The sequence below is a fragment of the Ovis aries genome, chromosome 5 (genome assembly GCF_016772045.2).
Source record: "Ovis aries strain OAR_USU_Benz2616 breed Rambouillet chromosome 5, ARS-UI_Ramb_v3.0, whole genome shotgun sequence".
Lineage (NCBI taxonomy): Eukaryota > Metazoa > Chordata > Mammalia > Artiodactyla > Bovidae > Ovis > Ovis aries.
In genome coordinates, this window is record NC_056058.1 from 13,942,825 (window position 1) to 13,956,217 (window position 13,393).

The window sequence follows — 13,393 nt, forward strand, 5'->3', positions numbered from 1 at the left end:
TGGCAAGCAAACTCTTAGTTTCACGTGGGATCTAGCTTCATGACCAGGGATTGAACCAGAGCCCCTCCACTGGGGATGCAGACTCTTAGCCACTAGACCACCAGGGAAGTCCCAGCTCCTGGGAATCTTTGAGTAATGGGTTTCTCCTGGTTTCTGATGCATTGTCCAAATTGAGGCTTCATCTTAACCAGCTTCAGAGAATTTAGATTGTGACTGAACGTAACAAATAAAATGCTAAAGAGATGTTTGTTCGTCCTGAATAAGACAAAAAATATTAAGAGAGTACCGCCAGCTAATATGAACGTCTTACCACTGTGATGTTCGCGTCTCTCGCCTCCTTCCTTCCTCCCAGCATAGTTTTCAAGAAAGAGGAAAGACGTGAGGGAACGCATATAAAATATTTTTCTTTCTCAGAAACATTTCCTTTCACTGTTGCAAGGTCCAGGACTCTTTCCTATTGGCTGAGAGTGACAGTTACCTGAATCTAGGTGGAAAAAATTACACAAAAATTATAATATATAAAAAAAAAACAACTGTTTTCCAGACTCACAGACATAGAAAACAGATGAGTAGTTGCCAAGGAGGACGGATGGAGTAGGAGTTTGGGATTAGCAACTGCAAACTATTACATATAGGATGGATAAACAGCTAGGTCCTACTGTATAGCACAAGGAGCTATATTCAATATCCTGTGATAAACCATAATGGAAAAGAACATGAAAAAAGGACGTGTATGTATATACATGCACATGTGTGTGTGTATTTCTGCTGTGTAGCACAGGGATTCAGATATATGCATATATATCACATGCCACATGGCATGGCCAAAAAAAGGGGGGGCTTATTTCTGGATAAGAAAATAAGGTTAGTCTAAGGACTATCCCTCCCCCTCCAAAAAAAAAAAAAGAATTTCTAAATCCAATTTAAATCAAAATCTGTACATAAAAGAATTTAGGAAAATTATTCTGACATTCATCTAGAAAGGGGTTTCTCAATCTCAGGATTTATGGACATTTAGGGCCAGGTCATTCTTTGTTGCAAGGGCTGTATTATGCATTATAGGATATTTAGCAGCATCCTTGGTCTCTATGCCATTATATCACCTCATCTGTAACAACCAAAACTGTCTCCAGACACGGCCAAGTGTTCTCTGGGGTGCAAAATACTGACTGAGAACCACTGGTCTGAAAGAATAATTAAATCAGCATCAGGGGACTTCCCTGGTGGTCCAGTGGTTGAGAATCCACCTTTCAAAGCAGAGGTTGCAGGTTCCATCCTGGACCAGGGAATTCAGATTCCACATGCCCCGGAGCAATGAAGCCCACACATCGCCCACTGCAACCACTGAACCTGAGCACCACAACTAGAGAGAAGCCTGTGCATTGCAGTGAAGACCCAGCTGGCGGGGGAGGGGGGAGTGCGAGGGGACTAGCAATGAGAAGAAAGATCTGGAAAAGCTCTTTTACTGAGTAATCAGGAAAGCAGTAACACTCTCACACATCAAAATATTAAAATATTATAAAGCTAAAAAGGAAATGAACTTGAGCAAACTCTGGGAGATATTGAGGGACAGGGAGGCCTGGCGTGCTTGCCTCCAGCACGCCATGGGGTCCCAAAGAGTCAGACACGACTTAGTGCCTGAACAACAACAAAGTTAAAGTAAGTTTGAATAGACCCAAGTGTAGTTTTATATCAGGAGTAACCTAGGAAAGGTGCTGCTGTTTTTAACCACTTTAAAGAATTTTTATTGGAGTATAGTTGATTTACAATCATTTATTTTTAAAGGTCACTCCCAGTCAGCTGAAAAGAGAAAAATCTTCAACATCGTCATTCAACAAAAGTGGCCAGGATAATCGTTTAGTAATTTGAGGAGGATAATCTATAGTCTTTAATGAATGGATTTAAAAACTTAAAAAGTGTTTTTAAGTTTAAATGTAATTTACTAAATGGAGAATTCTGAATTGTTCTATTCTTTCGGAACAAACTAGAAGAATGTAGAATTGGGTATGTATCCATCTTTGCAGAGAGAGCCCTTGCTAAGCCCTTGCTAAGTCACCAAAAACATGACAATAACAAGTTCAGGATTTCACTCCACGAAAATGAAAAGGTCGACATATTAAAAAAAAAAAAAAAAAAAGAAGAAATGGCCAAAATGAAAACACAAGTAACCGAGAGAGAAAATATATTTAACAAGCATGACACAAAAGAGGTTCATATCTGCCTTACAGAAAGGGTGTTTACAAATTAATAAAGGAGAAAGAAAGAGATCCTATCAGAGAATAAGCAAATGGTGTGAAGGGACTGTTCTCAGAAAATAAAACTGCCAAGAAGTCAAGGGTTCAGGTTTACTCTTAAGCAGAGAAATGGCGTGAGTGAAAACAACTTAGGTGGGTGCCATCAGTCACCTGTGAAATTCACCAGTTTAAAATTAGGACACAAGGGACCTTCTGGGGAGTCCATGGAGGCACTGCTTCAATCCCTGGTTGGGGAACTAAGATCCCCCTTGCTGTTCTGAGCAGCCTAAAAAAATAGAACAAAAGAAGACCCAGAGATTACTGTGTGTGCGTGTGCTCAGCTGTGTCCGACTCTTTGTGACCCCGTGGACTGTAGCCCACAAGGCTCCTATGTCCACGGGATTTCCCCAGGCAAGAATACTAGAGTGGGTTGCCATTCCCTCCTCCGGGGAATCTTCCCAACCCAGGGACTGAACCCAGTTCTCTTGCATGGCAGGTAGATTCTTTACCATCTGAGCTGTCAGATCATCACACTGCACACTTAAAATGTGTACCATCTTATTCGTCCACCGCACCTCGATAAGCTGGAAAACAGATACTCTGCAGCTGGACGGTGGTGATGGTTGCATGATATTGAGAACATTATTTAATGCACTGAACTGTACACTGTATGGCAGAAACCAACACAACATTGCTAATATTAAAAAACAAAAAAGAACTTTAAAAACCTTCCAAAAAATCAAGATGGTACATTTCACGCTATATATATTTTTCTATGTTTTTTTTTTAAAAGAACAATAAAAAAAAAGCATAGCCCTGAGTAAGAGAAGTCAGTCTGAAAAGGCTACATATGATTCCAACTATGTGAACTTCATTTTGGAAAAGGCAAAATTATGAAGATAGAGGAGAAGATCAGTGGTTGCTAGGGGCTCAGGAGTGGGACCGAGCGAGAAGGAGGGAGGGATGAAGAGGTGGAGCACAGGGGGCTTTCTAGGGCTGTGAAACTATTCTATATAATAGAATGATGGATTTGTGTCAAAACCAAAGAAGATGCGACACCAGGAGTGAACTCTTGGGTGAACGACCACCTTGACTTCAATGCTGGCTCATCAGTTGTAGCCAACAGAATCCACTAGTACAAGATGCTAGTAATAAGGGAAACTGAGGCAGGCGGGGGAAAGAAGGTATCTGCACACTATTTTTTGCTCAATTTTTCTATAAAGCTACTCTATGAAAACATTTTTTAGAATAAAAGTATTTAAACTTTTTAAATATATTTAAAATGGAAACAGAAGAACACCTCTCTTGGACACGCAGTGAGGCATCAGTGAGGCCCAATGAGGCATCAATGCGATGCAGTGAAAACAGCAGCTGTGGTGGGGGTGGGGATGGGGGATTAAGAAGCCCTCTCCTGGAATCCTCCTACCTTGTGGGTGGGAATGGAAGTTGGTACAGCTACTATGGAAAACGGTATGGAAATTCTTTAAAAAACTAAAAATAGAGTTACCGTCAGTTCAGTTCAGTTCAGTTCAGTCGCTCAGTCATGTCTGACTCTTTGCGACCCCATGAATAGCAGCACGCCAGGCCTCCCTGTCCATCAGCAACTCCCGGAGTTCACTCAAACTCACGTCCATCGAGTTGGTGATGCCATCCAGCCATCTCATCCTCTGTCGTCCCCTTCTCCTCCTGCCCCCAATCCCTCCCAGCATCAGGGTCTTTTCCAATGAGTCAACTCTTCGCATGAGGTGGCCAAAGTACTAGAGTTTCAGCTTCAGCATCAGTCCTTCCAAAGAACACCCAGGACTGATCTCCTTTAGAATGGACTGATTGGATGTCCTTGCAGTCCAAGAGACTCTCAAGAGTCTTCTCCAACACCACAGTCCAAAAGCATCAATTCTTCGGCACTCAGCTTTCTCTATAGTCCAACTCTCACATCCATACATGACCACAGGAAAAACCATAGCCTTGACTAGACGGACCTTTGTTGGCAAAGTAATATCTCTGCTTTTTAATATGCTTTCTAGGTTGGTCATAACTTTCCTTCCGAGGAGTAAGCATCTTTTAATTTCATGGCTGCAGTCACCACCTGCAGTGATTTTGGAGTCCAAAAACATAAAGTTTGACATTGTTTCCACATCTATTTGCCATGAAGTGATGGGACCATATCATCCAGCAATCCTATTCCTGGGCATATATCCAGAAAAAGACAAAAACTAATTTGAAAAGATACGTGCACCCTGGTATTCATTGTTGTTGTTGTTGTTGAGTTGCTCAGTCATGTCCAACTCTTCGCAGCCCCATGGACTGCAGCATGCCAGGCTTCCCTGTCCTTCACTATCTGCCAGAGTTGCTCAAACTCATGTCCATATGTCCAGTGTTCATAGAGGCACTATTGACAATAGCCAAGACATAGAAACAAACTAAATGTCCATCAACAGAGGAAAGAATAAAGAAGACATGATACCTATATAGAAAATATTATGTATTTTATAAAAAATAAAATATGTAAATATCAGTGATAAAAAAATAATAAAAGAATGAAAAAAGAGCAGAATACTGCCATCTGCAGCAATATGGATGGACCTAGAAATGACCTTACTAATTGAAGTAATTCAGAAAGAGAAAGACAAATATATGATATCGACCCTACGTGGAATCTAAAAGGATTATACAAATGAACATATATACAAAACAGAAACAGACTCACAGACACAGGAAATAAATGTCTACTTACCATAAATTAGGAGCTGGGATTTAACATATACACACTACTACGGATAAAATAGATAACCAAAATGGACCTACTGTATAGAACAGTATCTTATCATAAACTATAATAGAAAAGAATCTAAAAAGAACTTTAAAATCTTAAACCCTTTTCTGTTTCTGAACTGCTTCCATGAGGGGCACTGTGGGAACACCCCTTGATACCCAGTAGAAAGGATCTGAACTGACCCAGGCATCCAAGACCCCCAGCCCTCTCCTGGCTTCCTTTCAGACACTTGAACTTCAGCTTTGCTGTATCTCCTCCATGTCTGAGTCTGGAGACCACTCCTCCTCCCATCAACCATCTTACAAACATTTCCTGAGAATTTACTAGGTGCCAGGTTGACTGTGTCTATTTCCTAGGGCTCCTGTAACAAACTGCCACAAACTCAACAACTGAAAACAGCGCATTTATCTTCTCACAGCTCTGGAGTTAAGACGTCCAAAATCGTCTCGATAAGCAAAAATCAAGATGTCAGCAGGCATAATGAAAAAGGATATGAAAAAGAACGTGTATAGTGCATAACTGAGTCACTTTGCTGTATGGCAGAAATTAACCCATCATTGTAAACTGACCATGCACGCGTGCTTAGTCACTCAGTCGTGTCTGACTTTGCGACCCTATGGACTGCAGCCCGCCAAGCTCCTCTGTCCATGGGGTTCTCTAGGCAAGAACACTGGAGTGGGTTGCCACGCCCTCCTCCAGGGGATCTTCTCCATGTCTCCTGTGTCTCCTGCATTGTCAGGCAGATTCTTTACAACTGAGCCACTTGGAAAGCTATGTTTTCATTTAAAAACTATTTTAAAGATGTCGGCAGAGTTGTATTCTTTCAAAAGTTCTAGAAAGTCCATTTCTTTGTCTTTTCCAGCTTTTGGAGGCCACCTGCATTCTTCGGTCCATAGATCACTCCTCCGTCTTGAAAGCCGGCAACACCAGGCCAAGTCCTCCTCACATTGTCCTCTCTCTGGTTCTCTCTCTCCAGCCTCTCTCTTCCATATTTAAGGACCCTTATGATTAATTACACTGGGCTTTGCCAGATAAGGCAGAATCATCTCCCATCTCAAGGTCAGCTGATTAACAACCTTCATTCCCCTTTGCCATATAATCTAACATATTCACAGGCTGACTTAGGGAGTGGACATCTTTGGAGGGGCCATTATTCTACCCACTACGTGGTGGATGTGGCCTTAAGTAAGAACAAACAAGATCTCTGCCCTTGTTTGTAGAGCTGATAGTCTAGAAGTGGGAAACAAGCCATCAACACGGAGAAGGGGAGGCGATAATAAAGATGACAGAACAGCAATGAGAGCTGAGAACAAAATAAAGCAGTGAAATCTGACAAGAGATCATAAAAACATACATGCTGCTGAGTTAAGGAAGAGCCCTGTGGCATACCGCAGGAGACCATCTTTGCAAAAGAATCCGCCTGCCATTGCAGGAGACGCAAGAGACGCAGGTTCGATCCCTGGGTTGGGAAGATCCCCTGGAGGAGGAAATGGCAACCCACTCCAGTAGTCTTGCCTGGAGAATCCCTTGGACTGAGGAGCCTGGTGGGCTACAGTGCAGGGGGTCGCAAAGAGTCAGACACGACTGAGCAACTTCCCTTTCTTTCTTTCTTTCCAGTATTCTTACCTGGAGAATTCTATGGACAGAGGAGCCTGGTGGATATAGTCCATGGGGTTGCAAAGGGTCAGACACAACTGAACGTGTGTGTGTGCACACACACACACACACACGCTAACGCTTAGTTGCAACGAGCAGGATCTAGTTCCCTGATCAAGGATCAAATCAGGCCCCCTGCATTGGGAGGGTGGAGTCTTAGCCACTGGATCACCAGGGAAGTCCTCAAACTTGCAACTTATTTATAGTAGATAAATAAATCTAGAGATTCAATGCACAGCATAATCGTGAGTCAAAGATACTGTCTTATAAACTTCAGAGTCTTTAAGAGACCAGATCTTAAGTGGCCCCACCACACACACACAGACACACACACACACACATTATAATTATGTAATGAGATAAGGGTGTTAGCTAAGGCTATGGTGGTGTTCGTGTTGCAATACATAAATGTGTCAGATCAGCAGAGTGCATCTTAAACTTACACAACTGTGTTTCATTTAAAGAGACTATTTAAGGGAATGTATTATCTCATAGAACAAGAAGTCCTGATGTTGAGTGGCTCCAGGACTCCTAAAAACAGCAGAATCAAAACCCAGATTCTTTCCACGTGTCACCCTTCTGTCTGCAGCATGTTGAGCGAACAAAGATGCTGAGTTCAGTTTTGGGATGTGTTAGGTGGGGATGTTGGGGGGCGGTGCGTCAGGAGGCAGCTAGAGCTCAGAGCAAGACATGGAGCCAGAGTCATTCCTCCGCTGTGGGAGAGGATGGGAAGACTCTGGGAAGGTGTGTGGAGTGAGAAGCTGGCCCCTGACATAGCAGCACTGCACACACCTGCATTCATGAAGCACCTGCTGCATACCCAGCCTTAGCTGAACTCCAGGCAGTCAGGGGTTCCGAAGAGTGGGCTCTCCTCCATCCAAATCAAGGATTTGGATGCGAGGATTTATTACAGAGAAGTCACCAGGAAGGGAGGGCAGGAAGCAGAATAGAGCAGGGGAAAGCTGTGTAAATGAATGAACCCCTGTTAAGTCCCAGCCTGGCCTCAGTCTGATGCTGCTGAGAGCCCTGAGTGTGACGGTGTCTTGGAGTTTGTTCCGTCTTTGAAGGGTGCTTGGCTTCGACTCTCTAGACATCTGCTATGGGGCATGACAGATGAGGAGGTAGGGAGGCTGCAGACACTCTGGCTTACCTCTGCGAGACCACTCCAAAGGGCAAGGCGGTGCTGAAAGCTGCAGGTGTGAGTCTTGGCAGGAGCACAGGGGAGATAAAGAAGACTACATAAGTATATGTATATATATGGTTATATGATACACATATCATATAACCATATATATAGGCCTCTCGGGTGGGGCAGTGGGAAAGAACTCACCTGCTAACACAGGAGACATAAGAGAGGCAGACCCAATGCCTGGGTTGGGAAGATCCCCTGGAGTAGAAAATGGCAACCCACACCAGTATTCTTGCCTGAAAACGCCCATGGACAGAAGAGCCTAATGGGCTACAGTCCATGGGGTTGCAAAGAGTCGTACATGAGTGAGTATATGCACACACACACACACACACACACACACAAGTATATACATATACACACATAGCTGCAAGTGATGAATCAGAACGAAATGATTATTGTGCACAGTGCAAAGGGTCACCCCAAGCCTCTCCAACAGAGAACAGACGTATACATACAATGGAATACTACTCAGCCACAGGAAAGAAAGAACCGGTGTCATTTGCACAACGTGGATGGAACTAGAAGTGATCATACTAAGAAGTGAAGCAAGTCAGCAAGAGAAAGACAGACGCCATATATTACTTATATGTGGAATCTAAACTATAGCACAAGTGAACTTATCGATGAAATAGAAACTGACTCCCAGACGTAGAGTACAGACTTCTGGTGAGCAAGGCAGGGGGCAGGGAGAGATAGGCTGGGAGTTTGGCATTAGCGGAGGCAAACTATTATAAATAGAATGGATAACCAACAGAGTCCTACTGTATAGCGCAGGGAAATCTGCTCAATGTTATGCGGCAGCCTGGGCTGAAGAAGAGTATGGGGGAGAATGGATATGTGTATCCATATGGCCAAGTGCCTTTTCTGTCCACCTGAAAGTATCACAACATTGTTAACTGGCTTTATTCCAATATAAAATTAAAATTTTTTTAAATTACACAGCTATGTTAATATAGTATATTATAAACATATTAATTATGGTATGTTATATTACAAACATGATAAATTACTGCAAATGTCATTTATTTGTCCATTCAGCTGCACCATGCTAGTGATCAATTCTAAAACACAGTAGGTCTTTCATCCCTCTGTGGCTCATGTCTCAACTGGAAAGAACTTCTTCTCCATCTAAAACACTCCTGTTCATCCTTCAGAGCCTAACTTAAAGTCTACTTTCTCTGTCTCTCCTCTCTCCTGTGCCTTTTGAGCTAATACCTCCCTCTACCGTGCTAGTGTGGAAATGAAGGAACTGCCGCGGCATTTAATTCAATAAGTCAGAAAGAAAAAGCAAGCCTAGGAAGGAATTTGTAATGAGTGAGAGAGTAGCAGTTCATCGGGGAGAACACATAGAAACGTTAGAATTTTTTTAAAAACAGGAATTCCGGAACAGAAGAGCCATATTTCTAGGCAGTTAATTCAAGAAACAGAAAAAACAAATGCAATTATCTAAAACCAGATATAGAGAGGCTCTTTCAATAGAAGAGTATGACATGCAACTCTAAGCTGAAAAGTTTGAAGAGCTCAGTGAAACTGAGCTTTCTACAAACATATACATTACCAACATTAGCTCAAGAAGGCACAGAAGAGCTGAATGAATAAATAACGGAATAAATGACGGAATAAATAAATAAATGACGGAAAACAAACCTAAAGACATTGTCAACAAAGTCAATCTCAAACGATTTCACCATTCAACCTTCAGCTCAGTCTTCAAAAGGTCAAGAAAGAGGTAAAGTTTTCTAAGTTAGATGGAAAATTTCCTAATCATTCTGTAAACAGCCCAACTCTGATACAAAACCTGGCAACCTGGGGAAAAAAAAAATGTTCAAAGACTAAGCTCATCCAAAAAAAAAAAAAGAACAGAAGTACTAAACAAAGCCCAGGTTCACAGACTCTTGTCCATAATTCTGAAAAAAAAAAAAAAAAACACCCAAAAGTTCTGCAAAGTGGAATTTTTTTTGGTAAGTTTGGCATCAAAACGAAGTTGACACTCTCTTGGCAAATGCCACATTGCGCTTGAAAATATGTGGGTTATCTCCAAATACCTTTTGGGGTTGATTTCTCACATAATCCCACAGTGATAAGAGAATGGACTCTTATGATTTTGATACCTATACCTTTAGACCACAAAATTTTTGCACCTGGTTTTATGTCCCTGGATATGTTCCAGTGTCTCCTAGTTCTTATAGACTCTGGGAACTTGAAAAAAACGTATATCCTACTGTTTTGTGAAAATTGTGTAAATCCTCATTATGTTGAATTCATTCACGGTGCTTTTCAGGTCTGCTGTATCTTTCTACTTTTCTGTATATTCATTCTATTAATTTTTGAGAGCTTGATACTGAAACTCCAACTAAAAATCTTACTTTTTCTACTCAAAAAATAATTGTAATATATAGTGGAACTACATGTAGCTTTGTTCTGTATTTTCCAAGCCTCCTGTAAATGTGCTATCATACTTCCATGATTTAAAAAATGTTTAAAAAGAGAGAAAATCTAATTTGATAGCCAACGTGACCCACAGTGATATGAGCTTCTTTATAATATTTATGACCCAGAATGTGAATAAATTCATGCGCCTTTGCTGCTGAAATATTAATGTTTGATTACAAGTTCTCCAACAACCCACAGAGTGACAATACAGAGTATGCACTTTATTTTGTGTGTGTGTGTGTGTTGTGTGTGTGTGTGCAAAAATAGCAATTTGCTGTGACCTTAGAGGCTTATGCCAGGAATGCAAGGACAAATCTATGTTGGTAATTGAGTCATGGGAAGCATCAGAGTTCATTTCTCCATCTCTTTACTCAGTGATATCGCCTGAAACCATCCATGGGGAGAGTATCTGTGTGCGTCCTCAGTCGTGTCTGACTCTTTGACTTCATGGACTACAGCTCTCCAGGATCCTCTGTCCACGAAAGTTTCCAGGCAAGAATACTGGTGTGGGTTGCCATGCCCTCCTCCAGGGGCTCTTCCTGACGCAGGGATTGAACTCGAGTCTCTTGTATCTCCTGAATTGGCAGGCAGATTCTTTACCACTAGCACCACCTCAGGAAGAGTATTTACACCACAGCAATTGGCAAATTCTTCTGAACCTTCCCCTCCCTCTGTCTACCAGCACTCTACTGAACATTGAAAAGTTTTAAATAAAATTCACTATCAGTAAGTGAAAAGAAAAAAACAGTAGATGTTCAGCTCCAGAGAAGTCAGAAAGTCATTTGGTAAAATCTTGATCCATTACAATATAAAAATTTAGTAATGCAAAGACATTTTCATGATCCAGGAAGGTATTATAGCATTGTTAAACACACGGGCTCAGAAATTCTAGTCCCTGTTTTTTTTAAAAGAAAAAAATTATTTTACTTATTTGTCTATTTGACTGGTCTGGGTCTTAGTTGTAGGATGCAGGATCTTGTTCCCTGATCAGGGATGGAACCCAGGCTCCCTGTATTGGGAGTGTGAAATTGTAGCCACTGGACCACCAAGGAGGTCCCTATTCCCTGTTTTTAAACCTTGATGCTTCCATTGACTGTTTTTTTTTTCCCCTTGGGTTCTCTGAACCTAAGTTTCCTCCTGTGAAATGGGAATAGCAATAGCACCTACCTCTGAGGAGTGTTGAAAAGAATTAAATGAAACAATCCTGCAAAACATATAGAAAAGTGATCGGCAATAGTAAGAACCTCGTCAACGGTAGTTATTGTTACTGTGTTTTTTGGTGAAAAAAAAATATTTAACTTTTATTTTATATTAGAGTATGGGCTGCCCAGGTGGCTCATTGGTAAAGAATCTGCCTGCCAATGCAGGAGATGCAGGTTCAATCCCTGAGTCGGCAAGACCCCCTGGAGGAGGGAATGGCAACCACTCCAGTACTCTTGCCTGGAGAATCCCATGGACTGAGGAGCCTGGAGGGCTGCAGTCCACGGGGTCCCAAAAAGCAGGACACAACTAAGCGACTGAGCACACACACACGTGCGTGTAGTTTTGATCTACAGTGTTGTGTGAGCTTTAGGTGTACAGCAGTGTGATTCAGCGATGCATATACATATAGCTACTCTTTTTCAAATTTTTTTTCCCATTTAGGTTATGACGGACTATTGAGTATTGTTCCCTGTGTCTTTGTTGATTATCTAATTTACATATAGTAATGTGTGTATGTTAACCCTAACCTCTTAACTTATCCTCCCCCCTTCACCTTTCCGCTTTGGGAACCATAAACAGTTAATTGGGTTTTTAAAAATTTACTTATTTTAATTGGAAGCTAATTACTGTACAATATGGTAGTGGTTTTTGCCATACATTGACATGAATCAGCCATGGGTGTACATGTGCTCCCCATCCCGAACCCCCCTCCCACCTCCCTCCCCATCCCATCCCTCTGGGTCATCCCAGTGCTCCAGCCCTGAGCACCCTGTCTCATGCATCAAACCTGGACTGGCGAACTGTTTCTCATATGGTAATATACATGTTTCGATGCTATTCTCTCAGATCATCCCACCCTCTCCCTCTCCCACAGAGTCCAAAAGATTGTTCTATACATCTGTGTCTCTTTTGCTGTCTCGCATACAGGGTTATCGTTACCATCTTTCTAAATTCCATATATATGCGTTAGTATACTGTATTGGTGGTTTTCTTTCTGGCTTACTTCACTCTCAATTAATTGTTAAATATGAAGAAAAAGATAACACTTTCCTAAAAAACTAATTATTTTAACTCAACCAGTCTAGTATGTTTAACAGAGAAACACAAGCTTTCTAGTTACAATTAAGGAAAGAATACATTGCCATTATTAGTTAATTCTTGGATGTTCTAATCACCTAGTAAAATAAGAAAAAATAATTATCAAGAGAAAAGGAGATCAAGTAATCTTTATTTGCAGGTAATAACCATATTTGCCTTAGAAAATCTAGCTGAAAAACTGTTCAAGTTAACAGGAAGTCAGGAAGGCAACAGTATACCCAAAAAATACACAAACACGAATCACTTTGTTATTGCTGTTATTGCCATTGCTCCGTCGTGTCGGACTCTTAGGAACCCCATGGACTGTAGCCCACCAGGCTCCTCTGTCCATGGAATTTCCCGGGTAAAAATACTAGAGAGGTTGTCATTTCCTTCTCCAGGGGATCTTTCCGAGCCAGGGATCAAACCCGAGTCTCCTGTGTCTCTTGCACTGGCAGACAGATTCTTTACCTGCTGAGCCAACAGGGAAGCCCAATCGCTTTCCTAAAGACCAGCATTTGCCAAAAGATATAAAAGGGAAATGACTCTTTATAATAGCAACCCAAAACATATGTAACCTAGAGATACATTTGATCATAATTGGATAGGGTTAATGTGAATGAAATCATTAAAATTGTAAGGAATATTTAAAAATGAAACAAATGAATATTCCTGAAAGGGAAGAATATTATGAATTACTGAGGTACAGAAAACAAAAAGAGACAGATTTATATGGGAAAAAGCAGAAGAATAATATGTTCCTGAAGAGGAAGAATATTATGAACTACTAAGATACAGGAAAAAAAAAAAAGATTTATAGGAAAA